Below are 13,100 nucleotides of genomic sequence, written 5' to 3' on the forward strand. Positions count from 1 at the left end.
TTTCTCGTTTTGACTGGACTTTTGCGATTACTAAGTATCAATTTAATTCCTACTTAAAGTAGGTTTCTTGAGAATTCTTGTATATTTCCTATCACGAGAACTAAATCTCGTAGTCATAATTCCTGAGGTGATTACTTAATGTTTGTAAGTGCGTTACTCGCATTATATTTAAAGGGACTTCCCGAATTGTGATGGCGTTTTTATTATTTAAATGACAAAAACATCCTCCATAAACTATTTAATTGTATGATCATGTTACGTATGAGTAGTAGTAAGTTCTTTAATTTATAAATTGTACAATAGAGCATAAACTTACTTAGAGAATATTCACATTGTGGTTTTAAGTCAATGAATGTATTCCAACGTTATCTATTCGTTTACATATAAACGTATAACTGAAATTGAATTATTATTGTGGATTTGAAAATAACTACTGGCCTCATGTGAACTTAGTAAATATACACACGATAACATATTTTTTAATTTTAATTCGCCTGTTTTTATGGAGCTTGGAGCTTTATCAATTTGAAAATAATTCCACGAAAAGATAGATAAGGTTTTTGTCAAATTAATATTAATTTAAAAAAAAATAAACATAGATTGTGAATCACATATAAGGAAATAGTTAAGAATAAGCAAGTGTGTGCGGACGTTTTGATGGAGTTGTATATTATGAGATAGGTATTACAAGATTTTTTCAAGGCTGAGCATGTATTTGCCTTGCAAATGTTTGAAGTCTACGAACACAGGCCGGCGATGCTGCGGTTGACCACGATATTGTTCTCCAATACAAAAATATAGAGATCAAAATGCCTATTTAAAGTTGCAGTCTAAGGCTTAAGTCTAAATTCATTGCAATTTAACCGATTTTTTGTTATTATAAGATAAAGAAATTCTCGTTGTTTAATGTAGGGTAATATTTTTGTTATTGAAGTAAATTGTATAATAAACTCTATACAATATTGTTATGGTCACTGTAAATAACTTGGGTAATAAATAGCGCAAGTAGTTAGTGCAAGCTTGCAGTTACCCACTTCCTCGGCGAGTTCTAAAATAGGAAGCTGGGGTGTCTACGCGCAACATTCCTTCAGCATCGTGAGTTACCCATAGCTATGTCTAAACGTGCGATTTAATAATGAAAATTACTGATAAGGTGGCTAGAACTTTCATGGGTAACTGTATTCGCTACTACAAAATACCCGACCACATTTTGAATCTCACAGAAAAAAAGTTCATTCATGTCGTTAAACAAACGCTATGTAAAAAAGCGTACTATAAACTAAGTGATTATTTGACTGACAAAACGGTGTGGTCTGAAGTAGCTCCAGCTCCGCATGTACCATTAGGTTAAGTTTGACATTGTAAAAAACATTCTTTTAAAAGATGTGTGATATGGAGTTTCTTTCGCTGGTTCTTCTCCATAACGAAACACCTTGTGAAGTGGTAGTTGTATTGGCATTCAAAGAGTGCTCTTTTTTGAATAAAAAAAAACCTGCCTATTTTGAAGAAAAATGATTTTGATTTGAATTGAATTGATGCCGTAACTATAACATGGGAGACCCGTGGCAAATTCATTGCATGAGGCCCTAAGAAATTTTCGGTCACGGATACATAGGTACTTTAGTGATCGTTTGGTCCTGTCACTTTTGAGCTCCCAACCTCTTCGGCCGGGGACCCATGGATTTTGTCAGTCCTGCCACCCTATAGTTACGCCACTGGACATATTTATACCCAAAAGTCTTAAATCTTCAAAAGTTGTACTTGGTATCATTGACTTTTGACTTTGACTACATTATTATGATTACAATTTAATTGTTGATTATGAATGACATCATCTTCATGAACTTAACTTTAAATAAATTGTAAATGTAAAGAAAAAGAAAATAAAATAGATAGAGCACGTTTGAATCCATAGTATAATGAGCAATTAAAAATAAAAATATTCACTGTTTTTAATTCTGTTTCATAATGTTTTATAACATATATATCTAATGCATTAGTGTTAAAGTTATCAAGTACCTAAAGCGGAGTTCATTTCCGTAGATAAAAATATCAGCTAAAGACCATGAACCGTACCTAGTTAGACTTTTATTTTAATAAATTTGCATAAGTTATAAAATAATATTATTTGAATAGATAAGTCAATTGTCACGAAATAAAAACCAATTATTTTATTTTATCTGTGAAGTGTCACTTGGCTGCACGCTATAAAATTAGTATTAAATCTAGACTCTTTCCACTGGGGAGCTCATGTGCCTGGCTATGACGATGATCCAACCCTTGTTCCCATGGTCGTTACAGCTTCTTCAAGAGAATACAATGTATACAAGCCCGTGTTGCCAAATTAAAAAAAAAATAGATGTAATTTGGTTTTCATTACACATACAATGTTGCACGACTCATGATGCGAAGCATCAGAGAGTGCTTTACGATCGAAAAATTTTTTTCGCTTCATTTTGGCGGCTATTTTTATTATTATAGCCTTGATAGTTCACGGATTCAAGATATTTTGCATACTATTGTCGAGATAATTTAATGGAGATTAATTCCATACTTTTTAAAAATTTATTTACTGCAATAGAATTGGAAAAAAACACCAAAATAGGTCAAAAAATTTTCCTGTCCGTCATGTGTGAAACCTGAAAACACTGTAACTTGTGAAAAAATCCATCATATGAGTTAAAAATTTTTTAAAAAAATTCTAATCGACGATTGTAGGTCACTGAATGCGAATGATTAATTAATTCAGTGTTGTTTAATTGCAATTAATAAATTAACTCAAATGATGGATTTTTTCACAAGTTACAGTGTTTTCAGGTTTCACACATGACGGACAGGAAAATTTTTTGACCTATTTTGGTGTTTTTTTCCAATTCTATTGCAGTAAATCAATTTTTAAAAAGTATGGAATTAATCTCCATTAAATTATCTCGACAATAGTATACAAAATATCTTGATTCCGTGAACTATCAAGGCTATAATAATAAAAATAGCCGCCAAAATGAAGCGAAAAAAATTTTTCGATCGTAGAGCACTCTCTGATGCTTCGCATCATGAGTCGTGCAAAAACGAAAACTACAAGACTGTATATCTATAGATATTATGTACATTTATTCCACCAGGGGCGCTTGTGCAGTACCTTCTTCCTACTACAGCTGTTTTTTCGGCAATTAATTTTGAACGACTTAAGTTTTTTTTTTTTTTATATTTCATAATTAAATGAGCATTATGAGTCGTGCACTTTTGGATTTTCCAAACTTTTTTGAACTAACTACTATATATGTATTATGTTTGCCCATTATTCTCCATAACATTATCATGAAATTAATGAGGTAAGTGAAATTCGTCGCATGAATCATTGCATATATGTGTTAATGTAATAAAAACAACAACAAAACTTGTTTCATAGAATACAGTTTACGTGTTAAAATGACGGTTTGCCAAAAATAAAGTCAGATTATGTCTATGTGCGTCCACATACTTTTTATTAATTTCTACGCAAAAGGTTAAAACTGTACACTGTTACTAAGCCCCCGCTGTCTGTCGGTGTCCGTCTTTCATAGGGCTCTATATCTTAAATTATAATAGTTTAACAGCGTGCGTACCGCTACGGTCATTATAGGTACGTTGATGCCACAAAACCCTCCCTATGCAAGAAAGTGGTAAACTTTCTGAGGTTCGACTTAAGCGGCACAACCGCCACACTCATTTCTGCCTAATAACAGTAGTGTTAAGCGCTACTGTGTTCTGGTTTGAAGGGTGTGGTAAGGGAGATATAGATACTTTTCTGAGGCATTCTAGCTGTCCTCAGGGAAGGCGTATCTGTGGGCGACCTCAGGTAGAAATCTAATCTTAACTGGGGTTGATATAGACGTGCATGTGCAGTAGCCACTTACCATCAGGCGGACTACATGCTCGTCTGATGATCCTAGATTATAAAAATCAGTTCGACTGGCAATTGGTCGTTTATTATGCTTCCGTGTCGCATATTAATTAGTAATCGTGATATTAGTAATTTGAACTACATAAAAATTGCAATATGTAATACTTGGAATGATTGATGACATGATACGTGTCTTGTACCTACTGTGCATAGGTAATGAAAGAAATTGGGCCTTCGTGAATGAATCACTGAAATAGTCCGATAATCGCGACCCCTGAATCACGTGTGGCCGTGCTATGTTAAAAACGCAATCTCAGCTGTAAACTTAAAGTTATTTTATAATGCTTGCATTTTTATGTCAAAGACATTCAAATTATGTCGTTATTTTAATCTCTTTGTTTTATTTTGAATTCATTGTTTTGAGATTCGAATTTCGAACACAATAAAACAGAGACAGCATTCCACTTAAACACCACGATAAGTGAGAACGCCAAAATATAGTTCCACTTAACGACTGTCGTAAAAATATCTTTTGTAATTGGTCTAACTCCCTTTCTTCATTTTTGTATTTTTCATATGTAGGTATTTTTTTGAAATAAATAGCTACGATTAAACAAAAAAGCCAAGGAAAAAGTGTTTAACTAAGACATTTATACTAAATAATATTAGTATAAAATAAATTAAGCATAAGATTCAACATTTCGGATCTGATATGTAGGTAGAGACTAAAAATAAACTTATTTCCTTGAAGATTTCACGTATGAGTGTAAATTGCTTCAGCGGCAATTCAGGAAGGGTTTTTGGCTTGTGAGTAAGACGATGCCATTGCCCTGTCCCACATTACCGTTAGGTGTTTGCATGTAGGTCATTCATTGACATCATAACACAAAGCGTGTCTTACGTGTCTGACTCACTGAGCATTAAACGACGTACGAGAATTGATTTTACCCATAGGAACGTACATAGAAATAATATTAACTGTTACCTGTGTAACTCATTTGTAACAGGCATGCACTGTTTTTGACTGAAATTTCATATGAATATTTGGTACAAAGAGTAATAAATACGAATATTTACCGAAAAATAATCAAAGGACAAATTCTTTGTTCTCTATATGAAGTTGTATAAGAAAAGTTGTGGTTTGTTTTGAATAAAAAGAGTATTACATAAGCTCGTACATAACGATAAAATATAGACATTGACATTAAATACTACAAAGTGTTGTGTTCGTGTGTCCCTGCCACACGTCTCTTCTGCTTGACCAGCGTCTTAAGATGAAATTAGTTTAATGAATCGAGGAAACCGTATAAAAACCTGTTGTTTGTAAACTTACGTATAATTATGTTGTTAGCTTTTCCTTGAAAGCTGAGTTCGTGGACGCAGGACGCTGAAGGAGTCAATAACATAAGTGATAAATATACATATACCTACATAACTTTACAGCAAAATACTTTACATGAAAATTTAAAGTTTTATCGTGATTTAGCTTACTTTAACAAGAGTTTTCATTGCAATAGTAGCTATAAATGAATGCTTTATTTTTGTCTATACATTTGCAAGGGCTAATCTTGGGAACCACTGTACTCATTTCATCAACTTTCATGTAATGATAGAGTCATGACATTTTACAAATATAGAATATAGGCTCTACTAAAACTATAATATAGACATTTTAGTAATAATCATTATACCGTTAATAAACAATAGCAATGATATTTGAGATAGTTGTTCAAAAGACGAAACTGTTTGAAATGGCGAAGATCATCATCTGATATTGCGGGTTTGTAGACTTCATACACCTTTGAAAACAGTCACACACCTTGAGTCAGAACTTTCCATAATGTTTGTTGTCCTACACCATGGAAGTAAGTCTGAATGTAATTGTTAAACTTTGATGGCTTCATTTTTTTACTGGGGGAATAATGGAGCATTAAGATCTCCCCTTCCCGCCCTCGTTTCCAGTGACGGATCAAGAGTTCTGATCGTCCTAGGCTAATTATGAAGACGCGCCTCCACCGTTACGATAGACCTCAAAAGTAATATATTAGTTTTGACTTTGTTTACTAGCATGAAATTAAAAGTGCCGAAGACACAATTTTGACGCGCCCCCGCCAATCCTCGCGCCCTAGGTTGAAGCCTAATTAGCCTAAGGGTTAATCAGGCCCTGCTCGTGACCCTCGTGGTTCGTAACATCAGACATTACTCTCACACCCATTCCTACCTTATAACAACAGTGTTAAGCGCTGCTATGCTTTAGTTTATAGCATGTAGAGGTAAGGTAGAGACACTTATACGACGCGTACCATTTTAGTTCTCATGGGTTCGTAATCAGCATCAGATAGATTTGGCATCTCACCGACTTCTATCTGATGCTGATTACAGGACGGCAGTGGCCACTATGATATAAAAGGTGATATTATGAACATTTAAACCTCATACCATTTGACGTATCTGTTCGGAAGCACTTCCGACGATTTATTTGAGTTTCTTTGAAATGATGATAGCGTGACGTGAAGGCTTGCACGCAAGCATTCAAAGAAAGCAACATCATGACATTCCAGTGGTCATCAAATAGAAATATTTACTAATTGCAATGTAGTAAGTACTACGTATAATTAATACTATTTATTTTAGTCATTCGCTATGTAACATGACTCCAGCTACAGGTTGTTTCAGGTGAATATGCTTAACTAGTCACGTTTTTAAAAAAGTTGAACGAACTAGGCCGGCCTATTACGTCACAATAATACACACTTTGGTCGTCTAGACTAGAATTATGCCATTAATTATGTATGTTTTATCAATGAATTTCTTGTAAATGAGGAAATTATACGGGAACATAATATACCTATATATAATCATTTGACAGAGTTTTCGAAAAGGTTTTACAAGTACCCACCCGTAGGTATTATAATAACTTTTTACAAATTTTCTGTTCTTGTTTACCTATTGAATACTTAATCTAACACCCAATTTAGGTTGCGGCATTGCAACTTATACCATTTAATCATAGGTACTTGTAATATTTAACATAATTATAAAATATTATGGAACTTGTACTGCATGAAAGCGAATTATTTTCGAGTAAGTTTATGGCATATCGTCATTGACATAGAGTAGATACTCGTAAGTGATTCAAATCTTAATGAGATAACGGCTTATGAATTTTGGAACACAACACGGAGTCTGGTCCTCGCTCACAGTTATCCTGGCGTAACCGGGTCAAATGGAACCGTTAATATTGCTTCAACTGGGCCAGTGAAAGAAAACTACTGCATATTAGCACCTAATGATCTTGCGAGAGATATTTTACAATATTTTATCTAATTTATTGATAGTTGGTTCCCAAATCTTGCGATTGAATTTTAAACTAGTTAAGCCCAATCGATTAAGCTGAAAATGTTCATACACGTTTGGTTTGGATGAAAATGCACCGTTACTTTAGTGATGTCATTCTTAATACAATATGACGGACTTCGATATACTACTAATAAAGACGATGACGGAATATTTTTTTATGCATTGATATCACTGAGGGATATCAAATGAAAGGTTTTGAAGGCTGACAAGAATATAAAAACTCAAATGACGTTACTTAAAAGTTTGTTTTTCATATAGGTACATTAATTGTATTGCACAAATATTCCATCCGCATGGTGTAGCGGTAATGGTAATTAGAGTCTGGCCACAGTTTGTTTTGGGTTAAAATTCTGGCAAATTACACATCTGAGTAATGAGTTTAGATTTTGTCCTAAATGAGGTATTTATTTGAGGATTTTGGATAAATATAAAGCTTCACTAGAATGCTAGAATCAAGCCTAGTGTAGTACGTAGTATAAGCTTTATTTTAAAGGAAGCAAGTATATAAGTTATCTTTTTGCTGCAACTCTTTTCATGTCCCAGTCCTGGGCACGGATCACTACACTAGTCACAACTAGAGAAGCGTTATTTTTTGTGAAACTTTATTTTTTAAATTTTAGTAAACATTTATTTATCTGGGCATTTTCCTATAGGTCAGTTATGTGATTATTGATGAACATTGGTGCTGATAACAGGCCAAGACCGTGTACACACACCTTGATTACCGCGATTACTTCAAATGTATTTAGGAGATTCGGCTGCGTTGTGGTTTTTAAGACAGACGGAATACGGCTCGGGGAGAGCAACTTATCTGTGATCATCTTTAGATTTGATCTACTTCGAATGAGAAGGGACAATAATGCCTAAAGACGCATCATGTGATCTGTATGTTTGTTTGATAAAAAGAGGAAAGAAGGGAATAACCAAAAAAGAAGACAAGGTGCTAGAAATCCTCAAAACAGAGATGGAAAGGTTGGACGTACCTAATTGTAAAAGTTTTAGTATTTTGCGGGAAAATAATATTATGTTGTCTTAAAATATCTGCAGATGTTTATTAAACATTTTGATGCTGACTATTGAATCAAACAACATATTTCGCAATCTCACATTACAGTATGTTTACTAGTCAGTTAAACCTAAGCGTCTTTCGTAAAGTAGATTCATCCTTGAACTACGTGCTTTTAACATTTTAGGCTCTATCTATTGGTAAAACCGGTGGTTTTGGCTAGCGAACTGGATAAAAGGTGTGAAAACTTGAGTGGTGGACTATCCCTTAAATTGAATATTAATGAGAATAACACACAGTCAATACGTAAGATTACTAACTAAGCGTATTTCCTCGAAATACTTGCATTGACTATTTATTGGAAATTGTGATTGATCTAAGAAATATGACACTGTCAATATCGAAACTTTGTTTACAAACTCAATTGCGTTGTTTCACGACCTCGGGAGATATCTGAAGAATGCGATTTTTGAAAATGAGGCCGCTAAGATGTTTTGATCCATATTGCGCTCAAATATACGTGATCATAATCGTGACGTGAAGTGGACAATTTTTGCTTGCGTAGCAAGGCTAATTTTTTTTGCAAGGCGAAGCTATTTTATATTTGACATTGGGATAGGTTTATATTTACAATGCATTCTTTTGCTCAATTTTAAAATTTCAGAAGCAAATTCTAATGATAATTTTAATTAAAATTTTCTTCTGAAATTTTAACAAATATTCTATGATTACTAATAATTATTAAGATTTTGATTTGATATACAAAACAATCATATTCCACCCGTATAGGATTCCCATTTTCCCAATTCCCGTATTCCCCATTTTCGCTAACTAAGATGGATATAAAAAATCTAAGATTTTAATTTTCTCTGGATCTGTGTCAAGTCAAAATAGTTATAGTTTATCCTGAGACCAAATTACATAAATGGTTAAAAATAAACATACTGAACCAGAATTGTAAACAATAGGTACCTACACATTTCATACCTATTAGGTAGGTACTATAAGTACATTTTTTGCAAAGTAATCAATCAAGAACCTTAGTCAATTTAATCTATATACACCTAGGACCTAGGTACAGTGTTGTTTACTATTTTTTTTATATTTTCGATGATTACAATGAATGACATTTCAAATTGTCGTGGTGGCCTAAAGGCTAAATTACATTATATTTTTCTAATAACCAGTGCCCAGCAGTGGGACAATTATGTGCGGAAACGATGGCGACTACATTCAATCTAGGAAATAGTGGTAGGTATAGGTATATTTATTAGTAGTGGTGGCCTAAAGGCTAAATTACATTGTATGTTTCTAATAACCAGTGCCCAGCAGTGGGACAATTATGTGCGGAAACGATGGCGACTACATTCAATCTAGGAAATAGTGGTAGGTATAGGTATATTTATTAGTAGTGGTGGCCTAAAGGCTAAATTACATTATATGTTTCTAATAACCAGTGCCCAGCAGTGGGACAATTATGTGCGGAAACGATGGCGACTACATTCAATCTAGGAAATAGTGGTAGGTATAGGTATATTTATTAGTAGTGGTGGCCTAAAGGCTAAATTACATTATATGTTTCTAATAACCAGTGCCCAGCAGTGGGACAATTATGTGCGGAAACGATGGCGACTACATTCAATCTAGGAAATAGTGGTAGGTATAGGTATATATCTTCCTTATTTTAGAGACCAGTTTATTTTTTAAGTTTTAACCCTATGTTATTACAAGATAATTAAAAGAGGCTTAAAAAGTCCAGAAATACAAGGCCAAGAGTTTCTAAAAAAGTTTTTAGAGGTGTGCTGTGACAATGGGGTAGTGATAACGTCTCGTACTCGTAGTAAACTATATATATGTATGCACTGCACATACACACACGTTTAACAATGTTTGCTCTGTCGTCTGAAGACCTTAGCATCGTTTTCAGAACCATTAAATGATGTTCTGGCCACGTGTTGTCATAAATGCCTGAGAACTCGTAATTCGATCGCTATTCCATTAAACAAAGTGTTACACACTCATTCAATTGCTGCTTTGCACATTACTGGTTACAATTGAACTTTTGTGTTTCAAGTTTACAATCGAAATGACGTTTTAAACCTTCTGTTCTACGCGTAAAGTTGGTAATTGTTTACAGTAACAATCGCTTGTAGTAAGGCTTACTTTGAACTAAGCTGTTTCATACTTTTTCAGAACAATTGAACATACGAGGGAGTCTCGGAATCGATTTGTTTGTTGTCACTGTAGCAGGTGCCAGACTGTCTGGCGTGACTGCAACATATGCACACATGAACACACACAATGAATGATTATGATGTTATTGGCTTCCACAAATATGGTGTGATAGTTGATTGGTTGTACTTGTGGATAGGCTGGCCTCTTCTGAAAAATTGTTTACTCTGATTTACATTTCCGAGGATTAAACCTCATAGGCTCAGTAGCAATAATTATTTAGATGAGTGGTAAAAATTCAAGTTAAAATTTATTTATTATATTTATAATGAATTGATAAATTTATTAATTTGGGGGTTTCTGAAGGCTCTATAAAATATATGATCTGAATGAAGAACCTTCTCATATTTTGATACAAGCAGCGATAAATATCGAACCCTTATGAATAGCAAACTAACACGTGTATGATAAAAATAATATTGTGCCAATGTACTCGTAAAAGGACATACATAATAAACGAACTTACGTTCCGATAATTATTGAACTACATATCCTTATAAATAAATAGGTATAGGTAGATATGACTAAGACCAGTTTGATTTTGGAGGCATGAAATTTGATTACTAACAAAATTACCACTTGCATTTAGTGTGCCCACTCTAGCCAGATAAAGGTGGGTATTTTTTTTTATAATATAGGAGTAGCAGACGAGTATACAGTCCACCTGATGGTAAGTGGCTACTGCTGCCCATGAACATCTGTAATCAACCCCAGATAGGATTAAATATTCCTACCTGGGATCGGCCACGATTCGCCGCTACCCCTGAGGACTAAGCTGGAACGCCTCCGAAAAGTCTGTCTCCTTTATCACACCCTTCAAACCGGAACACAGCAACGCCTAACACTGCTGTTATTAGGTAGAAATAGGTGTGGCGGTGGTGACGCCGGAGTCGAACTACAAAGGGTTCTATCACCTTAAAAAAAAAAAAAAACTGATTTTGTCCTGTTATAATTATAATTGGACTGAATTTTGAAATCGTTGTTAGCCCGAGGTTTAAACGCGTCATTATTTATATTGTTCATAGTATTTCATATGTGTATAATATGTATGTCTGACTCAGCATATTTTACACCAGAACGCAGCAGCTTTAACAAAATTCGCAAAAGAAAAGAAGGTAGTCATAGTAGAACCTCAAAGTTGTGGTAGACTTTTCAATAACCCTTGAACAAATCAGGAAGTCCCAAAGTAGTAAGGATTTGTGGTAATATGAATGTGACAGTACATTTCTTTCGGACTATGTACCTACGTGAAGACGTTGTTATATGTTCACAATAGGGTACAATTTATAAGGAAGCTTAACTAAATACTCGGTCATCTGCTAGACTTTTAGGATACATGTCAAGGTTGCAACACTAGAATTGGTTCAAGGGGAGCTTACCTTATATTTCGTATCAAATGTCTGGTTAATACAAATCTTATTGAGGTTACTAAATTTGTGTAGGCAGCAATTCTATTTGCATTGTGTATTTTGCATAATAATACTGTAGGTAGTTAGGACCAGCGTAATATTGTGATAACTGTGAATAACAACAATTAATAAATCATTTGTTTATAAATGTAAACTAACGCCCGTTATTAAATAATCAGTCTTAATAAATCAATTTCTATCTTTTTTTGTTTACGAGGGGAAAACCTTCAAAAGGTACCCAGTGTCGTGGGAGTGACACGGGGTTATGTGGGATTCTTACCGCACTAAAACCCCCCCGGTGGCCGTCCTCAGTGTTGCCAAGAGGACTCCGGGAGCTCCTACGGAACGCAACCGATGTCCTTTGAAGGCGTTGCCCCTTCGGGCTCCTCCTAGGTGAGCTTCAGGACTCACCACACCGTCTGGTATTTACGACGGTATGCGACCACACACACCGCCGTCCTTCCCGGAGTTGCTTGCCCGACGGCTCGACTTCCCAATCTTGCCGCCCGCAACCCCGGAAGCCCCCTTTTAGTCGCCTCTTAAGACAGGCAGGGGATACCGTAGCCCTATTCTAGTCCCGGGACTACAGGGACAAAACGAATTTCTACCTACCAAAATTAGAATTTTGACAATATATCTATATATAATAATTCATTTATACTCGTAAAATCCAACGTTGAGAGGCAAATATTGGTTGAGAATTTGAGATAGATTATAACTACTAACTGGCGTCATTAGGATTTGAGTAATTCAATTCAATATGATATTAAGTACATATTTACAACAATCACTTTGTTATGACACTGGCCTTGTAAGGTAAATGAGAAAATAATTGATTGGACAGCATTGACGTAAGTACAGTGGTCTGATTAGTGCCTCCACTTATTTTTATAATATAGGAGTAACAAACGAGCGTGCAGTCCACCTGCAGGTAAGTGGTACTGCCGCCCATGGACATCTGTAATCAACCCCAGATAGGATAAGATATTCCTACCTGAGGTCGGCCACAGATGCGCCGCTACCCCTGAGGACTAAGCTGAAACGCCTCGGAAATGTATGTCTCCCTTACCACACCATCATAACTTCATAACGGAACACAGCAGCGCCTAACACTGCTGTTATTAGGCAGAAATAGGTAAAATACCACTGTTCTACTGTTTAAATAGTAACTGATCTAAATTAAAAATAAGTCACGGTTCAGTTCGTTGGA

Source organism: Epargyreus clarus, unplaced genomic scaffold (assembly GCF_041222505.1).
Source record: "Epargyreus clarus isolate Ecla_fem2 unplaced genomic scaffold, WU_Ecla_fem_2.2 ptg000003l, whole genome shotgun sequence".
Lineage (NCBI taxonomy): Eukaryota > Metazoa > Arthropoda > Insecta > Lepidoptera > Hesperiidae > Epargyreus > Epargyreus clarus.